Consider the following 15,508-nt stretch of genomic DNA (forward strand, 5'->3'; position numbering starts at 1 on the left):
GCTGTCTTAGTCCCATCCCACCACTATAACAAAGTATCACAAACCAGGTAACTTATAAACAACAGAAATTTATTTCTCAAGGTTCTGGAGGCTACATATCCAAGATCAAGGTGTCAGTGTGGCTGGGAGGAGGGCTCTGTACCAGGTCACATGCTTCTTGCTGGGTCCCCAGGGGGTTGGGAGAGGCCAGGGAACTCTGGGGGGTCTTTCATCAGGGCACTGACCCTACCAGGAAGGCTCCACCCTCATGGCCTAATCACACCCCCCCCCGCCCCCGCCAAAGGCCCCACATCCTAATACCATCGCAGTAAGATTTCAACACATGAACTCTGGGAGGGATACAGATGCTCAGATCACAGCAGAGGCCACAGTTACTGGAGGGAAGAGACCTGCCTTGCCTAACAGGGCGCTAGGGTTACTTAGTGCTCCTGCACAGGGAGCCCAGCTCAGATGAGCAGAGACAATCTCTGCTTCCAACCCAGTATGAGAGACACAGATAACCTAGAGCAAAGGCTCACCAAACAGTTGAAGGATTAAATACCCAGCAATGGCAGCAAGTGCCAAAGGCATCAGGTGATGGACAAGTGGAGGAGCAAAAATAGTCAAGGAAGACTCCAAAGGAAAGGAGAAAGCATGAAGTCATCTGCAGTAAGAGAGCTCCCCTATCCCCTATCCTGTACCTCTCTGGGCCTCAGTTTCTCCTCCTGCAAAATCAAGAATGGGCTCCAGGGTCTCAGAAGGCTCAAGTTCCAACATCCCGTCAACCTACATTGTTCCTCCAAGAAATACACAAACACCTGATGGGTGAGCAAGTGCATGCACCTCTGTGTAAGACCTCCAGAGATTCCCATAAGGTTGGCACCAACTAATTGATTGATGGGCTCAAGTTTCCTTATGGAGCCAGTGAAAGCACATTCCAGGACTTTAACACGAAGGTTATTTCGGGCCTGCCAGTGAATGGGCAGTACTTCCGTGTGGCTACATAGTGCCAGCAACCCATCAGCCTGCCCATTACAACTCCCTGATTCAGTGAGAGAACTCCTGGTCTCATTAAATTCCAAATAAATCCCATTAATCAATCCCATGGTCCCATTTAGTGAATTCAAGGGGGAAAATAGTGAAGCAAGTCATTCAGTGCAAGGGATAGAATAGCTGGTGCATTTGATGCAATTCTCTTGCTTTGTTGTAAATATTCATGCGGGCATCATGCATATCCCAACTGCAGTTAATTCCAGAGTGCATAAAGTGATGGGTGGAAACACAGAGGGATTTGCAGCCTGAGGAAGGAAGACCAATTTTCTTTGATGATAGAGAATTGAAGTAGATCTGGAAAATAAGCCACCATGAGACCCATGTGAACCAAGAGGTCGCCTGAGGGAAATAAACTAGGTGGTGCAGGGCCTCCTTTAGATGGGGTGGTCAGGGAGGGAGCCCTCAGGGACCTAGAGAGTGCCAATGTACCACCCTGGGATGAGGTAGAAAAAAATCACCCCAGAGAGGACAAAGAGGAGGTATGAAATCCTGAAGGCAGAGGATCTGATGACTCAGCAAGAGATTAGTAGGCTAGGGGGAGAGGCAACAGGAAGCCATTGGAAAGTTCCAGGTCAAAGAGTGGCACGATCCTATTTCTGTTTCAAACAACATCACTGTGGCTACAGTGTAGTGATAGCACACACATGAGCAGAACAGAAGCTCCCAACAACCTGTTTAACTCTGCTAAGTTCGTGTTTTCCAAACTAGTTTGATCACAGAACCCCTTCTTCCCATGGTGCACCTTAGAGTTTCAAGATTCCATCCCAGTAAGAGACAACACAGCCCAGGGCCCATGAACTCCCAAAGAATGTTTAGTCGCTCTGAATATTTGAGCTTCCAGACTGAAATCTCCAACCCTTTCCAGATGGTGGTAAGTAAGACAAGAAGAAACATGAATCCATCTGCAATGAAATAGGGACATGCTTTGCATCACCTGGTAAGGTGATTATGTTTGTGAGTTTCATTTTTCAGATGAAGAGACTAGGGCTTTAAACAATGAATGATTTCCTAAATCCTCATGTTCCTGGGAGCTGGCGGCATAAGGACTCAACCACCATATATGATAAACACATCCCTGGTCAAGATAACAGGCAATCTCAGAAGCCTGCCTTCCCCTACAGTTTTATGTGAGATTTATGGAGGATAATCATCTCCTGCTCCCACGCCACCTTAATTTTCTTCTCTGAGAACACCCAGGGCCCCTTGCTAGTGAGCTTACACTCACACAGTTCAGTACATCCTCTTTAGTCTGTTACTTAGACAATTGTGATTTATGCCCTGCCCTTAGCTGGAGAAGAGCACCAGCCAGGAGGGGGACGAGATCTCAGTAACATTGCCCCTTGAGACCTTCATCATAATCCCCTGGTTGGTCACCTATGAAACCCCTGGAGCCTGTCAAACAGCTGGATGCCTCATTCGAGCACATAGTGTACAGATTTGTATTGTGACAAAGCTGTGGGGGAAGGGGGGCACGATGAGGAAGCCAGTGTTTGGTTCTGTTTAAAAACCTAGGTATGAAAAATCACATATTTTCAAAAGGAACAAAACACCTGAATGGGTGAGTCACAAGAGACAAACTAGAAATGGCATCCCACCATTTATCAATGACAGGTACGCATAGTGACTATATATCATTTTGCCCGCACAGGAGACCAACCCAATTCTACTGGAAAATGTTCCACTCAACCGGGTATTGCTAAAGGATATATAACTCACCTTTCTTGGGGCCTGGGCACCCAAGCTGGATGAGTCAAATTCTTCTCAAGTATCTTTATTTCAGTGCAAACTGGCAGGGAAAAGTCCTTGGATATCTGTTCACTTCATGAAGGTCTTGAGTCTGGAACTTTTCTGAGTCACATCTACAAATTGTCCCCTTCCTGCTGATACACACACACACACACACACACACACACACTCATATCCCTGTTCCCTGGTTCCCTGGTCAGGTGTGGGAAGGCATGAAGCCAGAGCAATTCCATGCCACACTGAGAAACCAAGAGCTAGATGGCATTAGTGTTCTGATTCCAGTTGCCTGCCAATCCAGCTCCATCTACATCACTCCTTTGGTTTTCATTTGTGAGCCAGTAAACATTCCTGTTTTTCTCTAGGCTAAGCCAAGCCAGGGTTCTGTCACTTGTAACTGGATTCCTGATTAATATAGCAAATAAGCATCCCATTTTTTTTTTTTTTGGCTTGGCCCATTTATATTTGCTCAATGAAAAGAGGAGGGACACCTGGGTGGCGCTGTCGGTTAAGCATCCGGCTCTTGATTTGGGCTCAGGTCATGATCTCAGGGTCATGAGATCGAGCCCTCACCAAGCTCTCTGAATCTCTGAAGATTCTCTCTCTCCCTTTGCCACTCCCTGCTCGTGTTCTCTCTCATGTCTCTCACTAAAGAAAAAAAGAAAAGAGATGAATAAAAATGAATCCTTACTAGGTCAGGTAATGGCTGTGTAAGGTCACCTGAAGAAGACTGGTGGCCAGTAAAACCCCACAACAACCCACTTCAGGAACCAACATAGAAAAAAAAAAATGTGTTCGTCAGAAGGGGGTCTCAGGAATAGAAGAACAGAACAAGGTGGCCGAAGTCGATGGCAGCTCCGTCTGAATGCTGCCCAGGGTAACCACGTTGTACGAACATTCCCATCTCTGTGGCAGGCTGTCTTCAGGATGGAGCCAAAGTGGAGTGATGATGGCCAGAAGATTTCAGACACTGTTCTTTCTGGCAAACCCATCCATAATGCCGTCGAATTCTCTCCTCATCTTTACTTTGAACCCAGGTTCATCAAACAACTTTTTGATGACCATGCTGGAGACAAGGATTTCATGTTTTTCTGTTCCCTGTGACAGTGATTTTTCTTATATATGCAAAATCATAGAGTTTTCCAATGGACATTCAGTGCATGCATGGCATTCTGAGGCCAAATGTACTGGTTTTATTCACACCTGGATTTCTGAGCTTCGTGATAGCTGTGGTTTCGATTGACAATAATGGACATCTTAGTGTTGCTCTCACTGTTCTGCACGTTTTAGTTGGGGAGAGCCAGTCTCTTGGGATCGGATCATTGTGAGGGATAGAAAAGAGTAAGTTTCTGGATCTTCAAAGAGGAGGATCGGTTTCATCCAGCCAGCCTTTTCCCTTGGCTGGTGCCTCTGAAACTTTTCCATATGGACCAGGCTGACAACACGGGAACACGTATAATTTTTAGTCTATGAGAGTGGAACATATTTGAAAGAGTGGTGAACCTGAATTTGGAAGATATGAGTTAGCGATACTCTCACATTCTTGGTGGAAAATTAATGCATTCTCATTGCTGGAAAGAGTCACTATGTACAACAAACAGCTCAGCGCATTTACACCTTTCATCAGAAGTTCTCCGTCAGTAAAAAAAAAAAAAAAAAAGAAGAAGAAGAAGAAGTTCTCTGTCAGTGAATTTACCCTAAGGACATAACTAGAAACTATGTGACATATATGTATAGGAATGCCCACTGCAGTAATTTTTATACTGGTAAAATATTGGAAACCACTAAAGGAATAGTTAAGTAAAATCACAGAGCATGGAATCCCAAGCAATCATTAAAAATGGTTCTATTGGTATAGTGTGATATTTTCTTGAGTAAAAAGTAAATATTTAATAAAGCAATTTTTTAAAGATTTTATTTATTTATTTATTTGAGAGAGAGAGAATGTAAGAACGAACAGGGGTGGGGAGGAGAGGCAGAGGGAGAAGCAGGAAGCCCAATGTGGGGTTCAATCCTAGGACCTTAAGATCATGACCTGAGCAAAAGGCAGACCCTTAACCAACTGAGCCACCCAGGTGCCCCAAAAGAGCAATTCTTAAGGAATGATGACCATTGTATGGAATTGTATACAAACCTCACAAACATATGCATGCACAGAAAAATACGGTTGAGATGGAGGGAAAGTTAGTGATCTTTACTGTTTGAATTGGTGCAATAAGTATGCAGCATTTTTTTCATCTCTTTCTACATTCTATTGAAACACATTTGTAAAGAGATGTTCTGGAAAAAGCCAACAGCTCTAAAGAGAATGTCTATCCATATATTTTTAAACATATGCTCTGGGAAAGGCCTCTAACTCTTCTCAAACAAAGCTAACGTGTGGAAAACATTCACTTTGGCACTCGTGACTCCTCCATATGAGCCGGGTTTACTTCCTAGATTATAGGCATTTCAAGGGCAGAGGTCAGATGGGAAGTAGGAAGCTAAGAGAAGATAAGACAGTGGTGGAACTCCCAGTGATGGCAAAGAACCATTTCGGGACTAGAGCAGGCTTCCAATGTAGTGTCCAAACAGGACTTCCCCTCACTGCTTCATCCCTCAGGCAGAAAGGGAGCACTCAGAGTCAATGGTACAAGTATATTGTGAGTTTTATAAATGACGTTACATTAATAGCACCAAGTCATGTCATTTGTAGGTTTCATAAATACATATTATCTTAAAAATACAATGGAGTAGAAAAGAAGGCCAATAACATCCATTCTCAGCTAACCCATTTGTTACCTTGTGGAACACGTGTGCATAAAGGTGGGCCATGGCCCAGGCAGTGTAGGAATGAGTGTACGAATGGGCCACCTGGGTGGTCAGTGGTTGAGTGAGATGATGTGTTCTAGAATCAATTGACTGGATTCAAGACTTGGGTGTGCTATCCATGAGCCAGGGGTCTTTGGATACATTTCTTCATCTCTCCAACCCCCCATTTCTTGTCTCTAAAGTAGGCATAGTAATAAAAATATATAGTTCATAAAGCCAACTTTGGATAAGAAACATAAGGCAGTATGCCTGGCACATGGCAGGCATTAAAAACAAGACAACAAGCCCCAAATGGAATTGCTTTTGCTAAGCCCCACAGCACCGAACTGAGACTTAATTAAAGTTTCAGCCGTCCCAGAAATAGAATCTTAAAGCAGTCCGGAATCACATGATCGGCACTAGTGAGGCCATCTGCCTGCTAGACCCCCTCATCCGCTATAAGAAGTGACCTTGCAATAACTAACCTGCTTTTCTTTTCCCTTGTCCCCACTCTCCCTTCTGCGGAGAAGTCTTCCATCCTGTACAGTTCCTCCAAGCTCCTTTCTATCTGCTAGATGGGAAGCTCCATGATTCGTGCATGAACTGTTGAATAAACCCAACAAGATCTTTCAAATTTACCCAGTTGAATTTTGCTTTTTTTTTTTTAAGACATTCAACAGTGGTATAGATATTATTGTGAAAAGTGCTCCCAAATCATTTATCAACCGAAAGGACCATCTGCACAAAATGACAGTTTTCAAGCAATGGTAGCTTTATATCATGAGTCGTGCAATATTATTTGGCTATGAAGGGTTTTGCATAGTTTACTCATCTGCAATATTCTTTTCTCTTTTTCCTTCTCTGGTCACCATCTGTTTATTTGTTCAGATATTAGCTCACAACCCTCTCTTGCTTTCCTCAGATGAAATCATGCTCCTCTTCTCATAAAGCCATGTATTCTTTTTGAATACTTACCACAATTTGCAGTTGCCTATTAATTTGTAATTACTTGTGGTTAGCTCTTGAATGTTCATCTCCTTCTGCGATATTGTGATTTATAATAAGAAATGTAGTTGGTCTGCATCCCCATTTCCGGCACCTGACTCCCAAAAACCCTTGGAATTTCCTAGGATGAGAGCAAGGTATTTTGTTATGTTAATGAGGCAAATCTAGGAAAGCACCTGAGGAGGGAGGCTGATTGCTGGGGGAACCCACCAGGTGATCAGAGGGTTGGAATTTTCAGTCCTGCTGGGACCTCATTGAAGAAGAGAGAGGCTGAAGGTTGAATCACCAATGGCCAATGATTCAATCAAGTGGGCCTATGTAATGAAACTTCCATAAGTTGGGAGAGCTTCTGGGTTGGTGGACACGTGGAGAAAGGGGAGGGTGGTGGACCCAGAGAATATGGAAGCTCCATGCCTTGTCCCCAGAGCTCCCCCTGTACATCTCATCCATCTGGCTATTTCTTTTTATCACTAACTGATCATCTAGTAAGTGAAATACTTCTCTGAGTTCTGTGGGCCACCTTAGGAAATTAATCTGACCCATGGAGATGATGGTTGGAAGCTCCAATCTATAAGCTGTCAGAAGCACAAGTGACGACCTGGACTCCAGATTGGCACCTGAAGTCAGGGAGTGAGGGGCAGCATATTAGACTGAACCCTTAACCTTGGGATCTGATGCTGTCTTGGGTAGAGAGTGTCAGAACTGAGTTAACTGGGGCACCTAGGTGGCTCAGTGGTTGAGTGTCTGCCTTCAGCTCAGGTTGTGACCCTGGAGTCCTGGGATTGAGTCCTGCATCAGGCTCCCCATGGGGAGCCTGCTTCTCCCTCTGCCTATGTCTCTGCCTCTCCCTGTGTGTCTCTCATGAATAAATAAATAAAAATTTTAAAAAATAGTGAGTTAACTGCCTGGTGGTCCTGGAAAACCCACACGTTGAAATTGATACTGGAATCCTTTTACTTCCCAGTAGAGCGTCACCTGCAGGAGGTCAGAGGCTACACCCCTTTCTCAGCACTCTTACCCATGTCAGGATATGGCTGGTCTCAACAAATATATTCTGAATAAGTGTACTAATTAAAACCTTTGAAAGGCAGTATGCTTTAATACAATTTACTACTTATGTCCAATCCTAAGTAATTGTAATTGTACCTGCATACAAGTGAGTACTTTTCTCTATAGAATTAAATGGTCTTTAATCACAGATTGAGCTAATCATCTACCCAGGCTGAGAAAATTTTATTTTAATTTACCTTGAATCTTTATTTTTGACATGATTAATGTCAAGAAACTTTTGAGACTTTAGCAGTAACTGTGCATCCACTAATAAGATGAGATATTAGAGTAATCTGGGATCAGAGAACTTTGAGGGGTGGGGGCACCTGGGTGGCTCAGTAGGTTGAGTGTCTGCCTTTGGCTCAGGTCATGATCTCAGGATCCTGGGATGGAGTCCTGCACTGGGCTCCCAGCTCAGCAGGGAGTCTGCTCCTCCCTCTCCCTCTGCTGCTCCCCCCCAACTCATGCTCTCTCCCTCTCTCAAATAAATAGATAAAAATTATTTTTATTTTTATAAAGTTTTAAAGTCTAAAGAAGTAGAAAAATAAAGACAAAGAACAACAAAAAACAATTCACTGCTTAGAGGCAATCACATATATCTTTCTATAAGACTTTTTAAATTAATTATTTATTTATTTTTTAAGATTTTATTTATTTATTCATGAGAGACACAGAGAGAGGGAGAGGCAGAGACACAGGCAGAGTTGGAGAAGCAGGCTCCATGCAGGGAGCCTGACGTGGGACTAGATCCCCGGTCTCCAGGATCACACCCTGGGCTGAAGGTGGCACTAAACCTCTGAGCCACCCGGGCTGCCCCTATAAGACATATTTTAATGTGTTTCAAATAACTGAGGGAATGAAGATTTAATTCCATTTCCTATTTTTTTCACTCGATATTACAAAAGAATGGTCTTCCCCATGTAACTTGCTAAGAAAGAGATCAATTCCTTGAAGTCTTTATAAAGATCATAACCTTTGATTCTGTATTCATCCTACTAATTCTGTTTATATCTAGGCCAGGAAAATAATCAAAAGGGAAAAGTATGTACAAGATTTTCATGAAAGCATTATTTATAACAGCAAGAAATTAGAAACGGAATTTCCAATAATGGGGAAAAGGCTACACAGATTATGGTAAATCCATAAGAAAGACAACCTGAAGTCCTTAAAAATCATGTTTTCTAACAATGTTTAGAGTTGTGAGTTTGTTTAATGAATAGAAATGTAATGTGAAATAAAGTGAGATACATAACAATGCATATTTTTATCTAGTTTTTATACTGTACACATATAAATTTACATGCAAGTGTGCACAGAAAAAAATTCAAAATATTCTCCTATATGTGTCCACCATGATTATCTCCAGGTGGTTGGATTCCAGTAATTTTCATGTTCTCATTATATTTTTCTACAGTTTCTAAATTTTATATGATAAGTAGGCATTAATTTCTTTATCCAGAAGGGGAAAGATAATATTTTTAGAAAGCCCCTTGATTGAGTTAATGCATAAAAGTCATTAGAAATTTTTTTTAAAAAAAGCCTTGGATAGTTCTACTCTATACATGAATGATAGCTGTAAATAAATCATATTTGTATGACAGTCCTTAATTAGGTGGAAATAGTAGTACTTAAAAAAACTTTCTTGGGTTAAGTTTTAAAGCTTTTGATTCATAAATTCCAAGCTAAGTACTAGAGCTGTCAGGCCCTTCAGATCCATCACTGCGGTATTCAGGCCACTTTTTTTTTATGACATTTCGAAATGTTATTTCACCAACTCAGAGACTGGAGATGATCCAGATGATAATGACTTGAATTTTACCAACTCTTTAGGTCAAAATTTATTTTTTCAGGGATATTTACATTCCCTTCCTCTAAAATAGCCCAGGCCATTCACAGAATGCCATGGAGAAGGTGAAGATGTGGACAGATTTCCTAAATTGCAGGGTAGCTCCAAGTAGCAGCCCAGACATAGGTCATGGGAGAGAGGAGGGCAAGGGGACAGGGACAGGATCTGGGGACCTGGGGAGGAGGCTGCAGCATGGCCCTGGGGATGTATTGTTCTTTGGATCCACGTTTGCTTTAAAAGTTGGGGTAGAGGGACGCCTGGGTGGCTCAGTGGTTGAGCATCTGTCTTCAGTTCAGGTCGTGATCCCAGGTCCTGGGATCCAGTCCCACATTGGGTTCCCCTCAGGGAGCCTGCTTCTCCCTCTACCTGTGTCTGCCTCTCTGTGTGTGTCTCTCATGAACAAATAAATAAAATCTTTAAAACAGAAAAAAAAAAAGCTTCTCACACACAGTAAGCTCAACAACGGGAGCTACTGTTGCTGTCATCGTCTTCATTGTTGAAAATCAACCTGGAGAAGTTGTTGAAGGCCTGGAGGAGGAGAGAATGTTTGAGAAGCACTTGAAGTAACCAAGAGGAGGTTAAGTGAACTTTCCCGCAGTCAACGCATATTTTGGGCACCGATCGTGTTCCACACACTCTGCAGGTTCTGGGAATCCAGAAAAAAAATAGTCTCTACTCTCATGCAGGTTGTATTCAGTTAGTGGGAGAGGAAGAAGTTTAAATCATATGCTGAGTGGGAGGTACATACAGAAGAAGAAATCAAGGGAAAAAATCCAAATGTCCATGAACAGCAATTGCAATATATTCTTGGAATGCTCTACAGGACGGATCAAGAAAGAAACACAACGAGCGGCACCTGGGTGGCTCAGTCGGTTAAGTGTCTACCTTCAGCTCAGGTCATGATCCTAGGGTCCTGGGATCGAGTCCTGCATCGGGCTCTCTGCTCAGTAGGGAGTCTGCTTCTCTCTCTCTCTCTCTCCCTCTGCTGCTCCCCTCAATTGTGCTCTCTCTGTCTCTCTCTCAAATGAATAAATAAAATCTTTAAAAAAGAGAAAAAGATGGAATTTGGGTTGGGCTGCAAAGAAGCAAGGGGCAGGGAGAAAGTGGGGAATGGTCGGAGCTCCCCACAGTCTGGTGAGGAAGGGAAATTTGCACGTTAGAGAGAAGCTGAACCACAAGTGACTCCTTGCAGTGGGTAGGGGGGCAGTAGCTTTTTGTCTGTGACCTCTGGTTTTAATATCTATGTTTCTCCTTCGACAAGTGCAGATTTTTCTTTTTTAAGCTTTTATTTATTTATTTATTCATGAGAGACATAGAGAGGCAGAGAGAGTCACAGGCAGAGGGAGAAGCAGGCTCCCTGTGAGGAGGTACTTGATCCCAGGACCCCAGGATCATGCCCTGAGCTGAAGACAGATAGATACTCAACCACTGAGCCACCCTGGTGCCCCCCTACAGGTACAGATTGATCAGCCCTTGCATTGTCTCTTCACACTTGGGGTCTGTGCAACTTTCTTGCCTACCATGTCCCCTTGGGCTATCAGGAATGGGAAGCAAGAACAGGCATGGGAGATGCCCATGGGAGGTGGGCTGAGGCCACGCATCTGGCTGCAGGCTGGTCCCCTATGCCCGGGTCAGGAAATCACCAACTCACATAGGGGTATAATCCCCCAAAAGGGGTGCTGCATAGGGAACAGATGCCCAAGGGCACACATCTTGCCAGGAGTAGAATGAGGATTTCAGAGTACCAAATGGCCCATTAAGTGCTGGCCTCAAGCCCCTGGCTGGAGAGGAACAGGGATCACAGCTGAGGGCTGGAGTCACCCGGGGCATTAAGGACCCAGACAGACAGGAATCCAGGGCAATCTTTAATTCTGGAGGAAATATGAAATCCTAAAGCATTCACACCTTTTAGGCCAGTGAGCTGAGAGGAGGGCAGGAGGGTCTCCCAACAGCTCTGAAGCCACTGGGGTTTGAAGGGGTTATTTTTAGGTACCCGCAAACCTGAATCTGAGGCTTTAGATATTTGTCCCATCCTGACCACAGATAAGTCAGGAGAGGTGAATAAAGGAAAGTTACATTTATCGAATATACATGTGCCAGATGATAGGATAAGGGCTTCACAGATGAATTCTCCTTTAATCCTTATAAACCTATTAGGCCAGGAGCTTCGACTACAATCTGCTGTTAAGGAACCTGGTTCAGAGAGGGTTAATAGTTTTCTTAAGGCAACAGAGTCAGGAAGTGGTAGTTCAGAGCTCCAAATCTGGAGTGGAATGAGCTGAGCACGTAGGTAGAAAGTCTAAGAACCTCAGGTTGGGGAATTGGGGCAATAGAGACTTGATGCTCTGATGCTATGCATCTCCCCATCCTCATGAGCCTTCAGCCTCTTCTCCCGTCTCCCCAAGAAACCAGTGATCAGACCCCCAATAAGACATAGATAAGTAAATGGTAATTTGGGCAGAAGACAAAGACCCAAATGGACATTCACCCAATGGATGATTCGGAATCATCAAAATGGCAGTATATGGGTCTCGAGTGGAGCTCATTACTCATGCCTTCTACACATAGTCTAGAGAAAAGGTCACCCATTCCATTGAAAGAGCTTACCAGATTTTAATGGTTACCAATCAGATCCTTTAGAATCGTCACATTCTAGCAACGGTTAACTTCATGATGTACTACTGCACAGAACCAAGTCCTCAATCGCCAGTTCAAAACACTCACCACTAAACACCCCTGTGTAACACATTGCTTTGATGCTGTGTGAGCACCTGGACCCCTGAGAGCCCAAGAAACCTTGGAGAACATTCAAGATGACAATGTTAAGCTACTGAGCAAGCTATCAATGGACATGTGTTTCTGTGCATGGATCGTTAAGGAAAAATAAATTAAATTGGCATGCTCTCTGAATAAAATCCTATAAATAATAAACAATTACTACTAAAAACCCAGTAAAATGACGCAGTTTTCCCCAGAGCCTCCCTCCACACTGGCCCCCTGTTTGGCTAAGATTGTCTCTGGCTTCCAACAGCTTGGCCTGCCCTTCTAAGCTCTCAGATGCTTAGGGAGCTCATCCAATCCAACAGGGCCCCTGTTGCGACATTTGCAATAGCAGGGCAACTGGGAAAGCAGAGGTTAGAGTTGGAACCCTACCCCAGCCACCTCCCCATCTGGGCCCCTCATTGTAATGTCTGTATTACTGCAGTGAGGAGCTCTTGATCCTCAGTTTCCCAGCTAAGCTTCAGCATGGATAGCCACCCAGGTGTTTCATTCAGAAGCCTGTTTTCATCCTCAATGCTTCTTTACCCCTTAAATTCCTCCAGTTGGCTCTTCATGGTTTCTGTTTTCTTGCCCCCACCTCCAATCCATTAGACCAGTCTCTCAGCCTTCCAAGTGTACACCTTAAGGTTCATGCTTATAGACAAAATAATTAAATTTGGGGGGCACCTGGGTGGTTCAGTGGTTGAGCATCTGCCTTTGGCTCAGGGGATGATCTTGGGGTCCCAGGATCAAGTCCCACATTGGGCTTCCTGCATGGAGCCTGCTTCTCCCTCTGCCTGTGTCTCTGCTTCTCTATCTCTGTGTCTTTCATGAATAAATAAAATCTTTAAAGAAAAATAACTAAAATTTTAACTACAGGGAGTCCATGATGTTGTCTTTCACTTCTGAGGTTCACATGTCCCTTGTGGTTATCAGTTCTCTCTCCTGAAACCCTCCCTTCATTCTCAGAAACAGAGCTGATATTCCAAAGTTCTCTCATATCCCATTGGAAAGGACCACAAAGCCCACAAAGGTTAAGAAAGGCTTGGGGATAGCATGTTGGGAGAAGAATTAGAGCACCTCTTGCTAACAATATAAATGGGGTATTGGGCTGTTTGGAGTTAAGGGTATCCCCCAAAATGTAAGCCTAAGTCCTAACTCCCAGTATCTGTGAATGTGACCTTATCTGGAAATAGTCCTTTTGCAGATGTCATTGGGTTAAGGTGAGGTCATCCAATATGGCAGACCTCCTCCCAAGAAGGGAGAGATTTGGAAAGAAAGGAATTCATCCAGATACACCCATGAAGGAGAAAGCCTTGTGAAGACACAGACCCAGGAAGCAGAGGCAGCTTGGAGTTTCTCCCTAGATGTCTCTCTAGAGCCCATCTCAAAATATTAAAATCCCATTTATTTTTTCGCAGCCCCCCAAAAGCCACCTTTCACATTACTTTTCATTAACTCTTAGCCTCTCCTGTCTCATCATCTCTTACCCAGACTGAAGCCCAAAGCCTTCCCTTTTCAAATCCCAAAGTCTTTATTGTTTCTTAAAGCATAAGATGAGCTCTCTAAGAAGTATTCCATCCTCATTAAAAACTAGCTTTTAAAATACTTTTCTTCTACATGAATCTATGTTGTCACTCACCTGTTTAAATTTCTTATCCTCTTGCCCTCAGGATATAATCCCAACTCTTTCTTCCTTCATTCAACAGACAATTAAGCAGATTTTAGGTGCCTCAAAAACTCTTTCCTGGTGAATAAGAAGCCACAGTCTCTGCTGTCATGAAAATGGTGAACTAATGCTGAGGAGGGACCAGCAGAGCTATATATTGCAGCAAACGCTATCAAGGAATGGGACTGGATTCTCTGAGCTAAAATAAGAATATATGTTCTTTAGATGGAGGATTGTCCCAATTCTGTAATATTCCAAGCACCCTAAACTTAGTGGCTTACAACCAAAAGCAGTTATGATCTCTCTTGATTGTATTGGTTGCCTGGGTTCAGCTGGGTGGTTCTTTTTTTTTTTTTTTTTTTTTTGGGTGGTTCTTCTGACCCATGTGATGTTGACTGTAGCTGCAGTGGGCGGAGGTGGGGGTGGTTGGGGGTGGGGCAGTGCTTGAGTAACGAGAACCCCTAAGGTATTGGGCTAAGATGATTGGCAGTTGAGTCTGGCTGTCTTCTGGAGGCTCAGCTGAGATTGTTGGCTAAAATAAGCACACATGGTCTCTCCATGTGTTTTGGGCTACTTGCAACATGGCAGCTGGATTCCAAGGGGGAGCATCCCAAGAGTGAGTGTTCTAAGGAAGGGGAAGCAGAAGTGGCCAGGCCAGTGAAGGGCAGTGGGCACAACTCTGTCTCTGTCATCTACTGAATGTTAAGGCATGTTGAGGCACAGTGCCAAGTCATTGTGGGAAAAGGCTATGCAAGGGTGTGAACACCAGCACATGTGGTTCATTGGCATAACCACAGCTAGAGAAGAGCTCACTCATTAAGGAATGCATTCATGCAGAAAAGGGTGTTGAGATCAGAAAGACGAGTCTGAATTAACCTTGCTCCCAAGGCATCCACACAAGAGAACTTGGCTTCTCCCCAGAGAACAAACAGAAGACTTTTGTGGTTGGAGCATGGGGAACAGGAGGAGAAGGCTTACAGTGAAGCTGGGTGGGACTTGCAGAGCAAATTAATTAGATTTATCTGAAATATAATAGGAGGTTATTTAAGGGTCTTTAGCAGGAGGAGTACACAGTCCAATTTGAGTTTTGAAAAGATTCCCCAAAGCACTGTGAGCAGAATAGGTGGGAGGAAGCAGGGGGTGGTGCATGGGAAGCCAGGTGCAAGGTGACCACAGTAGTTGAGCAAGACGGTAGGGTGGTTGGTGCCAGGGGGTGGTGTCACAGGAGACAGGAAGAAGTGAAGGGACTCGGGAAGCTTTCTGATGGTCACTGTAGTGGGACTTAGTGACACCAGATGAGAGGAATGTGAAAGAAGGAGATGCCAAGGATGGCTCCAAGTTTTCTGGCTTGAGCACTCCTGAGCCAGTGGGATCAGGGGAGGGGATACAAGGAAAAGAATCAAGAGTTCATTTGTGGCATGCTTTTATCTGAGATGCTTATGGAGATGTTTAAATAGAGGTATCAGGTAGGCAACCTGAGCTCAAAAGCAGCTGAACTGCTCTTCATTGGCCTGCAATACAATCTCCTGCTTATCCTTCCAGAACCATCCTCTCCCATCCCCCCACACACTCTATGCTGATTCCTACCGAATGGCCTGCAGTTGCCAACTGGC

The sequence above is a fragment of the Nyctereutes procyonoides genome, unplaced genomic scaffold, assembly GCF_905146905.1.
Source record: "Nyctereutes procyonoides isolate TBG_1078 unplaced genomic scaffold, NYPRO_anot_genome, whole genome shotgun sequence".
In the NCBI taxonomy this organism is placed as follows: domain Eukaryota; kingdom Metazoa; phylum Chordata; class Mammalia; order Carnivora; family Canidae; genus Nyctereutes; species Nyctereutes procyonoides.